The sequence below is a fragment of the Trachypithecus francoisi genome, unplaced genomic scaffold, assembly GCF_009764315.1.
Source record: "Trachypithecus francoisi isolate TF-2019V2 unplaced genomic scaffold, Tfra_2.0 Lachesis_group0, whole genome shotgun sequence".
Lineage (NCBI taxonomy): Eukaryota > Metazoa > Chordata > Mammalia > Primates > Cercopithecidae > Trachypithecus > Trachypithecus francoisi.
The window spans coordinates 122134889-122148808 of NW_022681453.1; the positions used below are offsets into that span (position 1 = coordinate 122134889).

General features: G+C 31.4%; 1 protein-coding gene and 1 long non-coding RNA gene across 4 annotated transcripts in view; one reads left to right on the forward strand and one right to left on the reverse strand.

Annotated features, from left to right (window-relative positions):
* The window catches only part of LOC117083751, a 35619-nt gene extending 28501 nt beyond the window's left edge, over positions 1 to 7118 (reverse strand). The window contains exon 1 of the long non-coding RNA XR_004437200.1: positions 6618 to 7118. This is a non-coding gene — a long non-coding RNA (uncharacterized LOC117083751). The remainder of the gene's footprint in view (positions 1 to 6617) is intronic.
* NAALADL2 (N-acetylated alpha-linked acidic dipeptidase like 2) overlaps positions 1 to 13920 on the forward strand; it is a 967958-nt gene that overhangs the window by 424426 nt on the left and 529612 nt on the right. The gene's annotated exons all lie outside the window — the stretch shown is intronic.

The following is a 13920-nucleotide window of genomic DNA, read 5'->3' on the forward strand; positions in this document are numbered from 1 at the left end:
GATAAATTATTAGTAAATATTAAATATTATAATTTGTATGAAGCCCTTAATATCTGTATGAGGTTCTAAAGAGAAAGGGCATGAATTTAATGATGGAGAAATGTGACAGCTCACTCAAACATGCAAAACTAAACTGAAGATAATAATATACTTATTTAATAAATCCATTACAGAAAAGTATTAGTCTCTCAAGATGGCACCTTAGTGTTATTCAGCACTAAGGATTATGTTGGTGCCATGTAGCATAATTTGATCTTTGAGTTAAACAAAAAAATTGAAGTCTTCCAATTGTTTTTGTGGAATAAGACAGATATAAATAAATGAAGAAATTAATGTTAAAAACAAATATAACTTGACTTTAAATTAAGGAGAAATATAAATAATGTCAAAACAAGGTAGTAAGTGCTTTAGATTTTTATATCCTTCAGTGTTTACTTTTATGCGTATACTTTTTATTAAGGTGATGGAATTATGTAATATTAGGAAAACAATATTTTTTAAAAATTAGAACTATATGACATTTATAGAATAATTGTATTCTAATACAAATTTTAATTTCTTTTCCAAAGTTGAGATATCTTGTATGGTTCCCAAAAACCATATCACAAAATTGTGTATATCTTGTAATTGCCCTATATCATAAAGTTGTAAAAAGTAATTGAAATAATATAATACATGTAAGTACTCAACACAATGCCTGGCACATACTAAACATTCCCCATAAGTCAGCTGACTTTTAATTTAATCATATGGAAAGGTTTTATCAAGAACTATATTTTCTCCTTGGAATATATTTTCTGAGTGGTTACTATTCTATGGACTCAAAATTTAAGTTTTGTCATTTGCTAAATGGTAGAACCCCTGGTCTGTTTGTTTTAAGTTAAAACTCAGAACTTCAAGGTTTACATTTATTTCAGGAATGATTATGATGTTGAAATTTTAGCTCATTATTTTCTTATGTATTTCAGTTTAGAATATCCTAAAACTGACTTTGTGATTTAGCATAGTTACTTTCACTTCTGTATTGATATTTCATAGGTAAGATGGGTGCTTAAGAAACAAGCAAATAAATAAACCCTTAGTTCTATGCCAATAGAGTTTTAAAAGAATTAACTTGAGGTTCAATTACTAGTCACTATATATATGGCCCTAAGTTCTCGCTCATTTTCTCTCTTTTTGTCTGACTGTCTCTTGATAAATATAACTTAATTATTACTATCTTGCTTAAGAACACCTTGCTAAGGAGTATTAGGTAGCAGTTTGAATTTTACTGATCTGTCACTATAAAATATGTGGAGGCAGAATTAAATTACTTTTGGAAGGAAACATTACTGAGAATTTAATATCTGTTTGGGAAAAAAGTATTTCTCCCTAAAACTTATGTAATTAAGATTATATCTGCACAATGTATGTGGTTTTGAAATCAATTAATGTCTTATTTTTATAACAAATTAAGCTTTAATAAGCTATAAAAACTTAAATCTATACAAACAGAAAATATTTTCAATTGAACTTTGAAGACAGTATACACTCAATAAAATATTTTAATAGGCAACAGCTAATATATATTAATTTATCCTCATAAATATTCATTAAATTGCTTTTTAACTGAAAATATATATTTGCTGTATTTATGCAAACACTATTGGGACAGGTTTATAGCTCATATATTATAGTTAAGAATAAAGCTTTTGTAGTTTTAATATTGAGCAGTTGAAAATAAAAGCCTTTATATTGCAGGTTAAAAAGTTAATTCTTATTTACTAGAGTTGCATTTTAAAATTTCATTAAGTCTATCTAATTTTATTTTGTATATTTTCTCTCATATTGCATTTTGGAATATACCCAGTAATCTCATTTATTTTAAATTTCTTATGAATTTTCTTAAATTAATAAATACATAATTACTTGAATATTATAACTAATATCTTATTTAAATATTTTAATAATCTAATATTTAAATCTAAACATACAACACAAAATTTTAATCAATATTGTAATAATTTTTCATTTTAGATCAATTTTTATTGAAAAATTAGGAAAGTTAGATTATATAACCTAGAAATATACATAGTATAATAGAAGACTTAAATTTTGCCTGATATTCATAATTAAGGAAGAACTACCAGAAAATCCTTCAGATAAATTTATATTTGTTCTTCAAGATTTAGTTCTAATTTCCCTCTTGTTTCATTCTAAATCTCATTACCTTGTTAGCTTGTTAAAATGACTGTTCCCTACCATTCAGTGAAGAGCTAGTGTGCTTGTGCTTCATAAGTAGATAACATACTTCTATTAAACTTCTTTTATAATTCTTATACAAAGATAATTTTCAGGAAGTTGTAGGGTAAATTTCATCATATATAAACATGAGTCATTGAATGAAATTCAGAAATAACTCTTATAGTTCCAACAAGGCATGCTTGCCTGACATTTTTCCAATACCCACATTAATGATGGTTTTAATATAACTTCTTTGTTTATAATAATAGCATATCTATAATTAGATAATAGTACAACCTGGTGATGGTATTATGGATATTAAAACACCTGTGATATAATCCAATATCGTATTCCTATTCTGTTAAAATGGACAATTTTGATACTTTGCTTTCTCTTACATTTTGGCTATTATAAAACCTTATAATTGGTTTTATACATTTTAAAAGTTCAAAGCTTTCTTAGCTTTAGAGTAAAACTAGTAAAATAAAAAGGTGTACTATTTGGTCAATTAAAATGCAATTGGTCCTTCTTCCAATCATACTATTAATATAACAGTCAGGCAAGCATTATTGTAGCTATTTCAAATCTTTCCTAAAAAAGAAATTTTCTGTGATTTCTACAGAAAGTTATTGGCAAAACATATATAAAGGTATTTTCCTTGTGGTTTTAAAAAATTATTACTATGACTTACTAAATGTGTAGGATTTTTTCCTTTGTTTTGGGTGGCTTTATAAATTGTGTGCTCTAATTGATTATAAAACATGTAGATCCAATCCACATTAAAAATAAGGATCATACCCTAATAAGGCAAATGCTTAGTTGTAGCCAATTAAGTCATTTATTTTTTTTTACCTCTGCATTCAGCTTTATAAAAACTCTCTGTTCACATTGCTAACTCAGAGCTCCCCAAACCTTCTTCAGTTTTGAATAATGCATGACTCAAAAATCAATTTATGCTCAAATAAACTCTGTTAAATTTACTTCGTCTTAAGTTTTTCCTTTTAAAAGGACAGTTTATATCAGGATAATACCGATTTAGTATCCTTCACATTGGAAAGTGGGTGAGAATATAATATCTGGGGTGACGGGAGTAGGGGCAAAAAGAGGTAACTAGAGACATTCTTTACAGTTCTGACATAAGTGGTCTTCATGTGTACATTTGCATCATGTGTACACGAGACGTCTCCATGTGTACATTTGTTTACACTTAAAATGATTTCCAACCTCACATCCCATGGGTAGAGAATCTGAACAGTTATATGGGATTTGAGTCCCAGCTCTACTATTTAATAGCTATAAGTCAGTAGTCAAACTTTTTAAACGTTCTAAGGCTTCATTTCGCCCTTGTAAAACCAGTATAATGATAGTGTTGTCTTCATATCACCTAGCCTTTAGTAACTGTTCAATAAACATTTATTATATTGTTATTGTTTTGTAACCATGGTAAGAAACAGTTCCTACTTTCACTGAAGATGTTTTAAAACATAGTTACTTGAATAATACAGGCATGAATCACTTAACAAAGGGGATACATTCTGAGAAATGCCTCATTAGATGATTTCTTTTTTGTGCCAGTATCATGGAGTGTACTTACACAAACTTAGATGGTGTAGCCTACTACATATCTAGTCTATATAGTATAGCCTGTTGCTCCCAGAATACAGATATTGCTGTACTGAATACAGCAGGCAATTATAATATAGTAGTAAGTATTTGTGTATCTAAACATCTCTAAACAGAAAAAGTACATAAAAATATGATATAAAAGAGAAAAACTGTTATACCTATAGAGGGCACATATCAAAAAGAAAAAGTAGAGCTTTTCCTTTTTTAATAATAAATTAAGCTTAGATTACTATAGCTTTTTTACTTTATAAACTTTTTACCTTTTTAAACTTTTCAACTCTTGTAATGAACACTTAGCTTAAAACACATTGCACACCTGACAAAAATATTTTTGTTTGTATCCTTGTTCTATAGAAGCACTTTTCTATTTTTAATAATTTATTTTTTTTAAAATTTTTTAAACTTTTTGGTTAAAAACTAAGAAACACAGACACATTAGCCAAGGTCTACAAAGGGTCAGGATCATCAGTATCACTGTCTTCCACCTCCATGTCTTGTCCCACTGGAAGTTTTTCAGAGACAATAACATGCATGGAGCTGTCATGTCCGATGATAACAATACCTTCTTCTAAAATGCCTCCTGAAAGATCTGACCCGAGGTTGTTTGTTTTACAGTTAACTATTTTAATGTTTTTTGTTGTTGTTGTTGTTGTTTTAAGATAGAGTCTCCCTCTGTCACCCAGGCTGAAATGCTGTGGCATGATTTTAGCTCACTACAACCTCTGCCTCGCAGGTTCAAGCAATTCTCTTGCCTCAGCCTCCCAAGTAGCTAGGAATACAGATGTGTGCCACCATGCCTATTTTTTTGTATTTTCAACAGAGACAGAATTTCACCATGTTAACTGGGCTGGTCTTGAAATCCTAGCCTCAAGTGATTCACCCTCCTCAGACTCCCAAAATGCTGAGATTACAGGTGTGAGCCAAAACACCTGTTCAAATTTTATTTATATATAAATAGAAGTACACACTAAAATAGCAAAAATATGTATAGTATAGTAAATACACAAAGCACTAGTATAGTTGTTTATTATTATTATCAAGTATGTACATAATTGTATGTGCTATACTTTTATACTGAGTATATTTTATACAATTGGCAGGGCAGTAAGTTTGTTGACAGTAGCATCACCACAAACATGTAAGTAATGTGTTGCACTACGTTAGGACACTCTGATGTCACTCGCTGATAGGAAAATATCAGCTCTGTTATAATCTTACGGGACTGCTGTTATGTATAGGATCATTCCTTGACCAAAATGACCTATGCAGAGCCACGACTTTGTCTGTATAATGCTAGTTTCCTTTCAGATACATAATCTCAGGTAAGCACTCCTTATCCTTATAAAAATTCCTGTGTAAGTAGGATGGTCACTGCTGTATGGTAAGTAACTACTTCTCAGAGAGTTTGAATGTCTTAACCAATGTTATACATTTATTTTGCAGAGAGCTAGGGCTGTTATTCCATACCTAGGACTCTTTATGACCCTCATGGTTTGTTAATTTATTTGTGTTTATGAATAAATCTTTAAGATAGCTTCTCTGAGTATTAGCACCATTGTGCCTTCCATCATGGTTCTTTACTACCAAATAAATATGTTTTCATATTACTTTCACGTGGTTCAGAATGAGAAAGATACACAGAGAAAGATGAAGGAAATGTGAGAAAATTAATAACCTGTGAAGTCAGGTAATAAATATGTGAGAATTTATCATACTATATTTTCAATTTCTATTAAAATCCTTAAAATAAAAATTTTCAAAATAAATAAGTGGGGGGAGAAAGCAACCAGGATTCCCAACAACTGCCTGAAAATGCCTCTAACCATTTTAGCATTAATTGAGCTTATTCACTTCCCCCATGGGAGCTGATTGAGTGGTTACAATACATGCTTTCCATTTGGACAAGATTTCTCATTTATGTGGAGAGTGTTTCAGTCCACTTCTGCCCTTAGTCAATCAAGCATACTAATCAGAGGATTCAGACTCACCAATTTAGCTGTCCAAAGCCCAACTTGACTTAAGGGGTGAAAAATATCACTTGATATTCTCCCTGCAGAGTATGGTAAAAATCAGCTAGTGGGTTGGATATGGTCATTACGATTAAATCACTCTTCATCCAAATTGGCTGAATTTTTATATTTTTATCAGATTGCTGACAGCCAAGAAGACATAGCCTCAGGCACCTAAACAAAACAATGCTGAATATGAATTGGTGTTGAATGTGTTCCCAAGCAGAGTGCTGGTGAAACCATAGGGCAATTGTGCATCGCAGCTCGTTTATTATGAGCAAAGAGTTCTCATTAACTTCTCCGGGAAAATGTTGCCATTAAATCTTATCTTGAATGAGAAGAATTTGTAACTTGAAAATGTTTATGAATATTTCATTAGAATCGTCTTAGGGTGCATGCTTGTGTGTGATAGCCTGGCAAAGGTTGACAGATATGTGGAATACTGTAATGACTTGATGGATGCATATGGAATGTTTAATGGAAAAAGTGAAAAGTGCCTGCTGGGCCTCTGTGAACCTCTTCCCAGTATAGTACTGATTCTACTGTGCTGTCAACAAAATCCTCACAAAAAGGAATAGTTTGTGAGTAAATGAATTGAAAATGACATGATTATTTTATTGCACTAAATAGCCCTATAAGAAATATGTTTGGGACTAAGGGTTAATTTTTTATTCTGTATTTATTTTTATTAAAATACATTTTAAAAATCCATATATGTATAAAGGAGTTCTTAACGAATAGGCATGCACATTTATTTACTGCTTTGGTGTCTCAAAATCCCAGAGGAATTTCACCAAGTTTCACAGTAATAGGGGGTTATGAGTAGTTTGGCAATAGAGCAGTAGACAAAGTCTATGAGAATCATAACAATATCAAAAAGCAAAACAAAACTTACTGAGTTAATCTTAGAAAAGAAAGAAAAATAAATACAAAAATGGAAAAATAATTTTCCCCAAGCATTGTTTATTGGTAGATTATCAAGTTTGGTTTGGTTTTCTCTGTTTTAAAATGATAGAAGAAATTTAGAAATAGATTTAAAAATAATTGATGGATTAGGAAAATGTGAATTATTTAATTGGGAGTTTTAAAATCTGTTACCAAAAAAAAGCCTGAGAAGAAAGTCAAACACAGTCTTCATGCATGTCAAAGAGTATTTATGGGTTATAAAATTAGGATCCTTTCCAATCTTTGCAAAAGTTAAAGCTATAAAATAGGCACTTAGGCCGGGTATGGTGGCTCACATCTGTAATCTCAGCACTTTGGGAGGCCGAGGTGGCCGGGTCACCTGAGGTCAGGAACTGGAGACCCACTTGGCCAACATGGTGAAACCCCATTTCTACTAAAAATACAAAAATTAGCCGGGCATGGCAGCACATGCCTGTAATCCCAGCTACTCAGGAGGCTGAGGCAGGAGAATCACTTGAACTCGGGAGGCAGAAGTTGCAGTGAGCCAAGGTCGTGCCACTGCACTCCTGCCTGGGTGACAGAGTGAGACTTGGTCTCAAAAAAAAAAAAAAAAAAAAGCAGCCACTTAAATTGTGCAAAGTATATTAAGATTACCCAGAATTATTTTATAAAATGAGATTGATTAAATACTGGAAAAGCTTACAAAGATGTCTGTGCCTGTCTGCTTTTAGAAATTCTAGAATATCTAATGAATTCTATAATATTTCCTGATTCCTTTTAAAATTAATTAGATATGCTTAGTATATGTTGCATACTAGCCATCCACCATTCTCTTTAGATCCCATTAGCCCCTAGTAAGAAAACTTCCAAACAAAAAATAAGAAGCCTGGAACGTTACCAAATATTAGTGATGGTTTTGTGACCTAAGAGACTAGGGAATTTGTCATTGGACTAATTCAATTCATTCCAGAAAGAGAGAAGATGTTGGACATTTTCATTTAACTTATGGCAAATTCTATGCTTTTTAAAAAGTCTGCTCCAGAAATGCATCAGTCTAACATGCCTCTTTATTTAAAAGAAACAAAGACAATTTTGTTAGTATTTCGTTAAGTAAATGAATTTATCATATTAAACTTCAAAGAAAATTATGTGAAGTAAGTATTATTCTTTACTATAAAAATGAGGACTGTGTAGGCAGATGAGTTTTTCATCTGTGAAGTTGATCATTGTCTCTGGTACTCTGGTAATAAAATCCTTGTTTGTACTCTGTTGTCCTAATACCAACATAGGACAACATGGGAAGAATGTTGTACACTCCCGCTGTAATCTTAACATGACCTACTGAGAGCATTTCAATCCTGGATCAGAATCATTTGATCTGATTTGAAATGATCAGAATCAGAATCAATTCAGATCAGATCATTTCTGGCTAATAAAATTATTGTTTGGACTAAGTCGGTATTATGGGAAGGGTGCTGTTGTACCCTCATGCTGTACTCTTAGCGTGATCCGTGATCATTTCAGTGAGACCCAGACTTGACTTTTATTTTCTGCTCAGTTGTGATTTAACCAGAATAAAATTTATCTTATTTTATTTTATGGTAACAATCAGTTTTTTGGGGATAATTTTATAATTCTTTCTAAAAGGGAATTGGCCTAACAATCCATTTCTGCTATGTATATTCCCAGAATAGACTCTTAAAAATGAGAACATTTAATTGGCCCTGTCCATTTGGTGTTTACCACATAGGACATGAAAAGCCAAATTGTTTGAAATGTGCCACTTATGCTTTATTTTATCATTCCTGTCTCAAAGAATCTTTGTGACAGAGTTACAGTTAATTGGTTTAGTAGATCTGATTACCATAGACCCTGATTTCTGTTCATAGCCGTGTTTATCATCTTAATGAGAAATTTGCTTTAAGCAATTTATTCAATCACACAAATGTATGATACATTGAACCTGCTACATTTGACATCAGATAAATATTGAGGTTTGAGAGGCTCACTTATGCTATAATATGTCATCCCAGGTACAGCCCTCTCTATCCCACAAAACAGTTTAAATTATTATTTTTTAATGTAGACAATATATTTGGAAAGATTTGAAAATCATATAATATGCTTCCCATTTCTCATATCAAATGAGATAATTCTAGGTATACAAAAACCTGAAGCTGTAGGTTATTAAATCTGTTTTCTTGGATTATTTATCTCACTTAAGGTAAGGAACTGATATTTTACTTTTAAGTATAACCTTTTCTAATAGAAGGGAAAATCAATGATTAAAATAGTTGTAGGAAAAATAAATATAATAATGGCAATATAGCAATAACATGTTAATGGCAATAACAACATGCAGATAAACTACAAATCAACATAAAAAGGATCAAAATCTGATTTATATTTAATCTTGAGTATTTTTCATTGATGTACTAAATATTTAGTCTATTTAAAATCAAGATTATGTAATTTTAGAGTCCTATCTAATGATTTTAATATATGTTTCATTTCTAATTGCAAAGCATTAGGTTTCATGGAAACAACATTATCTGTAATTTGCTTGTAGGTCTATGAATATATATGAACATGAATGCTTATTGTAGGTTGCAATATAAGTGTTTGATAGAATGCTGCAGTGATTTGTGTATTTATGTTCTCTTACAATTTATCTCCACACGTATGCCTATAGACATGACAAATTGACCTTCCTTATTCACCAGATACTAATTTGGTGCATATTTGCAAGTAACCAAGGTAATTTATCTTTCTGTAAGTATTTCATTTTAAAGTATTCTATTATAATAAAAATGTCTTATTACAAACCAATTTTTTCAATTGCTACTCTGGGTTACCTTCCATGTTAGAATATTCCATTCTTCATTCATTTAGTAAAGATTATCAACAAACTTTATATATTATACATTCTTAAATTTAATGCCAGAAATTAAATACTTAAATACTTTAATTCTTTGGTTTTAAGATAATAAAATATGAAACTTGCAAAAATCAAATTGTTGTTTAAGGAAATAGAAAAAAAAATTGACAATTTATTCTCTCTTTTAACCCTAATGTATTTCATGAAGAATATGTGTGTGCATGTGTGTGTGTGTTTTAAGAAATTATATTTTAAACACATTTTGTTTTGGATACACATCTATTGTGGATAAATAGGTGGTTTTTATTATTTTCTCCTTTTTGCATTTTGGTTTATTCAAAGTAATTTATAAAAAAACATGCATTTCTGTTAGAGCTTTTAAATTTTTTAACAAATTAAAATAGTTAAGTTTCTTAAATAATAGACATTTCTTTGGTTTTTTTCAATGTTTTAAGTAAACTGCAGTTAAGTATAAGTAGAAATGTTTCCCACAATATGAAAAATAGCATATCATTTTGTATTAATCTGTTCTCATACTGCTAATAAAGAATAGACTGGGCAATTTATTTATTAAAGGGGTTTAATTGAGTCACAGTTCCACGTGGCTGGGGAGGCCTCACAATCATGGCAGAAGGTGAAGGGGAAGCAAGACACATCTTTGTGACAGCAGGCAAGAAAGTGTGTGCAGGGGAACTGCCCTTTTATAAAATCGTCAGATCTCGTGAGACTTATTCATTATCATGAGAACAGCATGAAAAAACCCCATCTCCATGACACAATGACCTCCCAAGGGCTCCCTCCCACAACACGTGGGGATTATTATAATTCAAGGTGAGATCTGAACAAATTGTATCATGTTACAACAAAAAACTACCTGAAAGTACATAGACAGTGTTTTAAATTTCAAACGTTAATGTCAGTCAACTATTCAGCAGTGAAATAGTCAGATTTCAAAACATTAGTGAGCTATCTGAACTTCTTTATTTTGTTTTAACATGCCACAGTTTGCTTCTTCCTTTTAGAATAGTCAGCATATCAAAATTAACCAGTGAGAAAAGGGAATTTGGTGTTCAATGGATTGGGCTCTTGGGCTCTGGAATCAGTCATTTTGGGTCTTTAATCATTGCTTAACCTATGACCTTAAGAAAATTCTGTCACCTACAAGTTCATTTATTTATCTACAAAATTAATATAATAATATTTGCCACAAAGTGTTCAGTAAGTGAATTGAAAGTGAGCTACCTCTTCGAGATAACAGAAGCCCTTTGTCTCAAACAAGGGTAGGTGAACTGGGCCCATATTTTTTTACATATTCAGAGTTATATTTTCATTTTATTTACATAGGTATTCTTTTCATGCTCTTGAATATACGTCACAAAAAGGCATTATTCCCTTAATTGAGAAAAAAACTTATGAGGAAGACAAATACTACAAAGTAAACACTCATGAATTGTAAGAGGTATAACATGAAACACCAGCTGTTTCTGACTCATTATTTCGCCTTATTAGCTAAACTGTTCTTCAGTGCTCATGTACTTTTTACTGACTAAAGTTACCTCTGCATTTTGGTGGTAGTAAAGATATGTTGGCACTATAGAAGTTTTTCTAGTATCGTAAGATAGCCAGAGTACAATGGGGATAGAAATAAAATGTGAAAATCAAAAGCCAATTCCAATTTTATTTAAATAGATATTTGCCTATTAAAGACATACAAAAAGTAAACCCAGACAATTTCTAAGAATGTTCATCCTAATAGCTTCATAAATAATATATATTCATGTAGAATAAGTGACTTTCATAACGTTTTTAGGATGATCTTAAGAGTCTCAAAAATTAATCAAGACTTTTTTTCTTATATATTTTCAGAAAACTAAAATCTCATATGGCCTGTCCATTTATACACATCTGGACCATTTTATGTAGTTGGGCAGGACATGCAGTTTTTATCTTATGGGGCAACGTTCACAACATAGACATCAGAAATTTGTGTATTTTTAACAGCCATTTATGGGCAGATGGCAGTAAACTGTCTCCTTGTAACAAAATCAGTACATTATGACAAATTTTAGCCAGATGGAAGTCAAGTGTCTTGAGGACACTTGTCTTATATGTACCTCTTGCGCATATGGTGACTTTATGCATATTAGTAAGAGCTCAAAAATTAACCAATATAAAATTTTGACATTTTCTAACCCTAAAATGCAAAGATCAAATAGGGTAATGCATGAAAATTCTAAGTACTATCTATACCCAGGCATTCAAGAAAAAAATTAGTACTCATTTTATTATTATTAATATAATAATTATAAGTTTAAGCTTTATAATAATGATAGTAAGAAAACTCGTAAAACTATTTCCTTTTATAAAATTCCTGACCGTAACCTTATTAACCACCAGAAGTTACACCACCGTGGCACTTTCATGGTATAAATCATTTTAATGTTTTTTCTTCAGTCATAAACAATGAATTTCTGCAAAACTATATCCACATAAAAAAACTGCTTTATTTTTAATAAAAATTATACCCTAATGAAAATATTAACATTTATTAAACACACTTCTATAAGCTAAGTATACATAAGAACGTGAAGTAAAAAAAAGTTATGATAAAGTACTTTTCATCTATTATTTAAACAGAATTAATCAATCCATTTCTGAGTTTATTCAACTCCGAAGGTCCCCATTTCTCTTTGTGATACAATTAAAAAAGAATTCTTGCTCTAAAAAGACTTGAGGATCTCTTTGCAATTTTTTTTTGTTTGTTTGTTTTTTGAAACGAAGCCTCGCTCTGTTGCCAGACTGGAGTGCAGGGCCGTAATCTTTGCTCACTGCAACCTCCGCCTCCCAGGTTCAAATGATTCTCTTGCCTGCCTCAGCCCCCGGAGCAGCTGGGACTACACGCATGTGCCACCATGCCTGGATAGTTTTTTGTATTTTTACTAGAGACTGGGTTTCACTGTATGAGCCAGGATGGTCTCGATCTCCTGACCTTGTGATCTGCCCGCCTCGACCTCCCAAAGTGCTGGGATTACAGGCCTGAGCCACCACACCCGGCCTGCAAATGTATTTTTAACCCCATAGCTTTCAGCAGCTTATGGCAAGTAAGTAATTTTCACAACTCATGTGATGTGAAAACCTTTCAAATAATTGTAATTATACTACTATCTTTATAATTGTAGTAGATAGAAATAGAACTTCTGTAAATGTATACATTCTTTTTTCTTTAGTTTTCTTTAAGATGAGATCCATTTATTTCATTTTTCAATCCTAATAGTGCAATCAAACTAATTTGACTAATCCCATTATTCACTAACTCACCTCACCTTACCACCTAATCCCATTCTCAATTCCAGAGGCACAAATATATGCTAACTGTTAACAGCTGGACTTAATTCTAGTCAGGCGATGTCAACATCCTTATGGCAACTCTTAGCAAAAAACACTGATAATTGAACAAAATATACGTTACAATATGCTCATTCAGAGGCCAAGAGTATAGAACTATTGAAGCCAATATATTTTAATATATTTATTAAATTGTCTGGGTTTACTTTTTGTATGTCTTTAATAGACAAATATATGTTTAAATAAAATTGGAATTGGCCTTTGATTTTCACATTTTATTTCTATCCCCATTGTACTCTGGCTATCTTATGATACTAGGAAAACTTCTACAGTGCCAATGTATCTCTACTACCCATATATGGATACCACATGCTAAAATTTTTGTTTGTTAAGATTTCAGCTCTGTTGTGTCAGCAAGTACTCATGTTTTGACTAACGTATCTGATAATGAGCAATAAACTGTATCATGAGATTATCATCAATACTTAGTTCCTAATTGATTCATGTTTTCTTCCTGAAAGCTGCAAGATAATGCTAATGCTGTGGATCTAAAAACCAATACAGGACAGTGAAGGAGTCCAACGAATATGTTAATGTAGTTCAGTGGCCAAACATCCAGAGATACAAGTGTCTTCACCTAGTAGTCTTTTATTTTCCAGTATAACTTTCATCCAACAACCAAATTTATCTTTTCTTAACATAACCCTTATTGTATCAACCCATACTTAAAACTCGTCAATAGATTTTTTTTTTTTTATCATTAGACCATTTGGTCTTTATTTATCATAAAGACAAAATGCTTAGAATTATTTATGAATCCTTAAATAATCTGAGATTGTGTAATTCATCTTGTATAACTTCACTTCTTAGCTTCTAAAATATACCATTTACCCTCCTATCTCAGGGCATTTATCATTCTAGTTTCCCCTACTT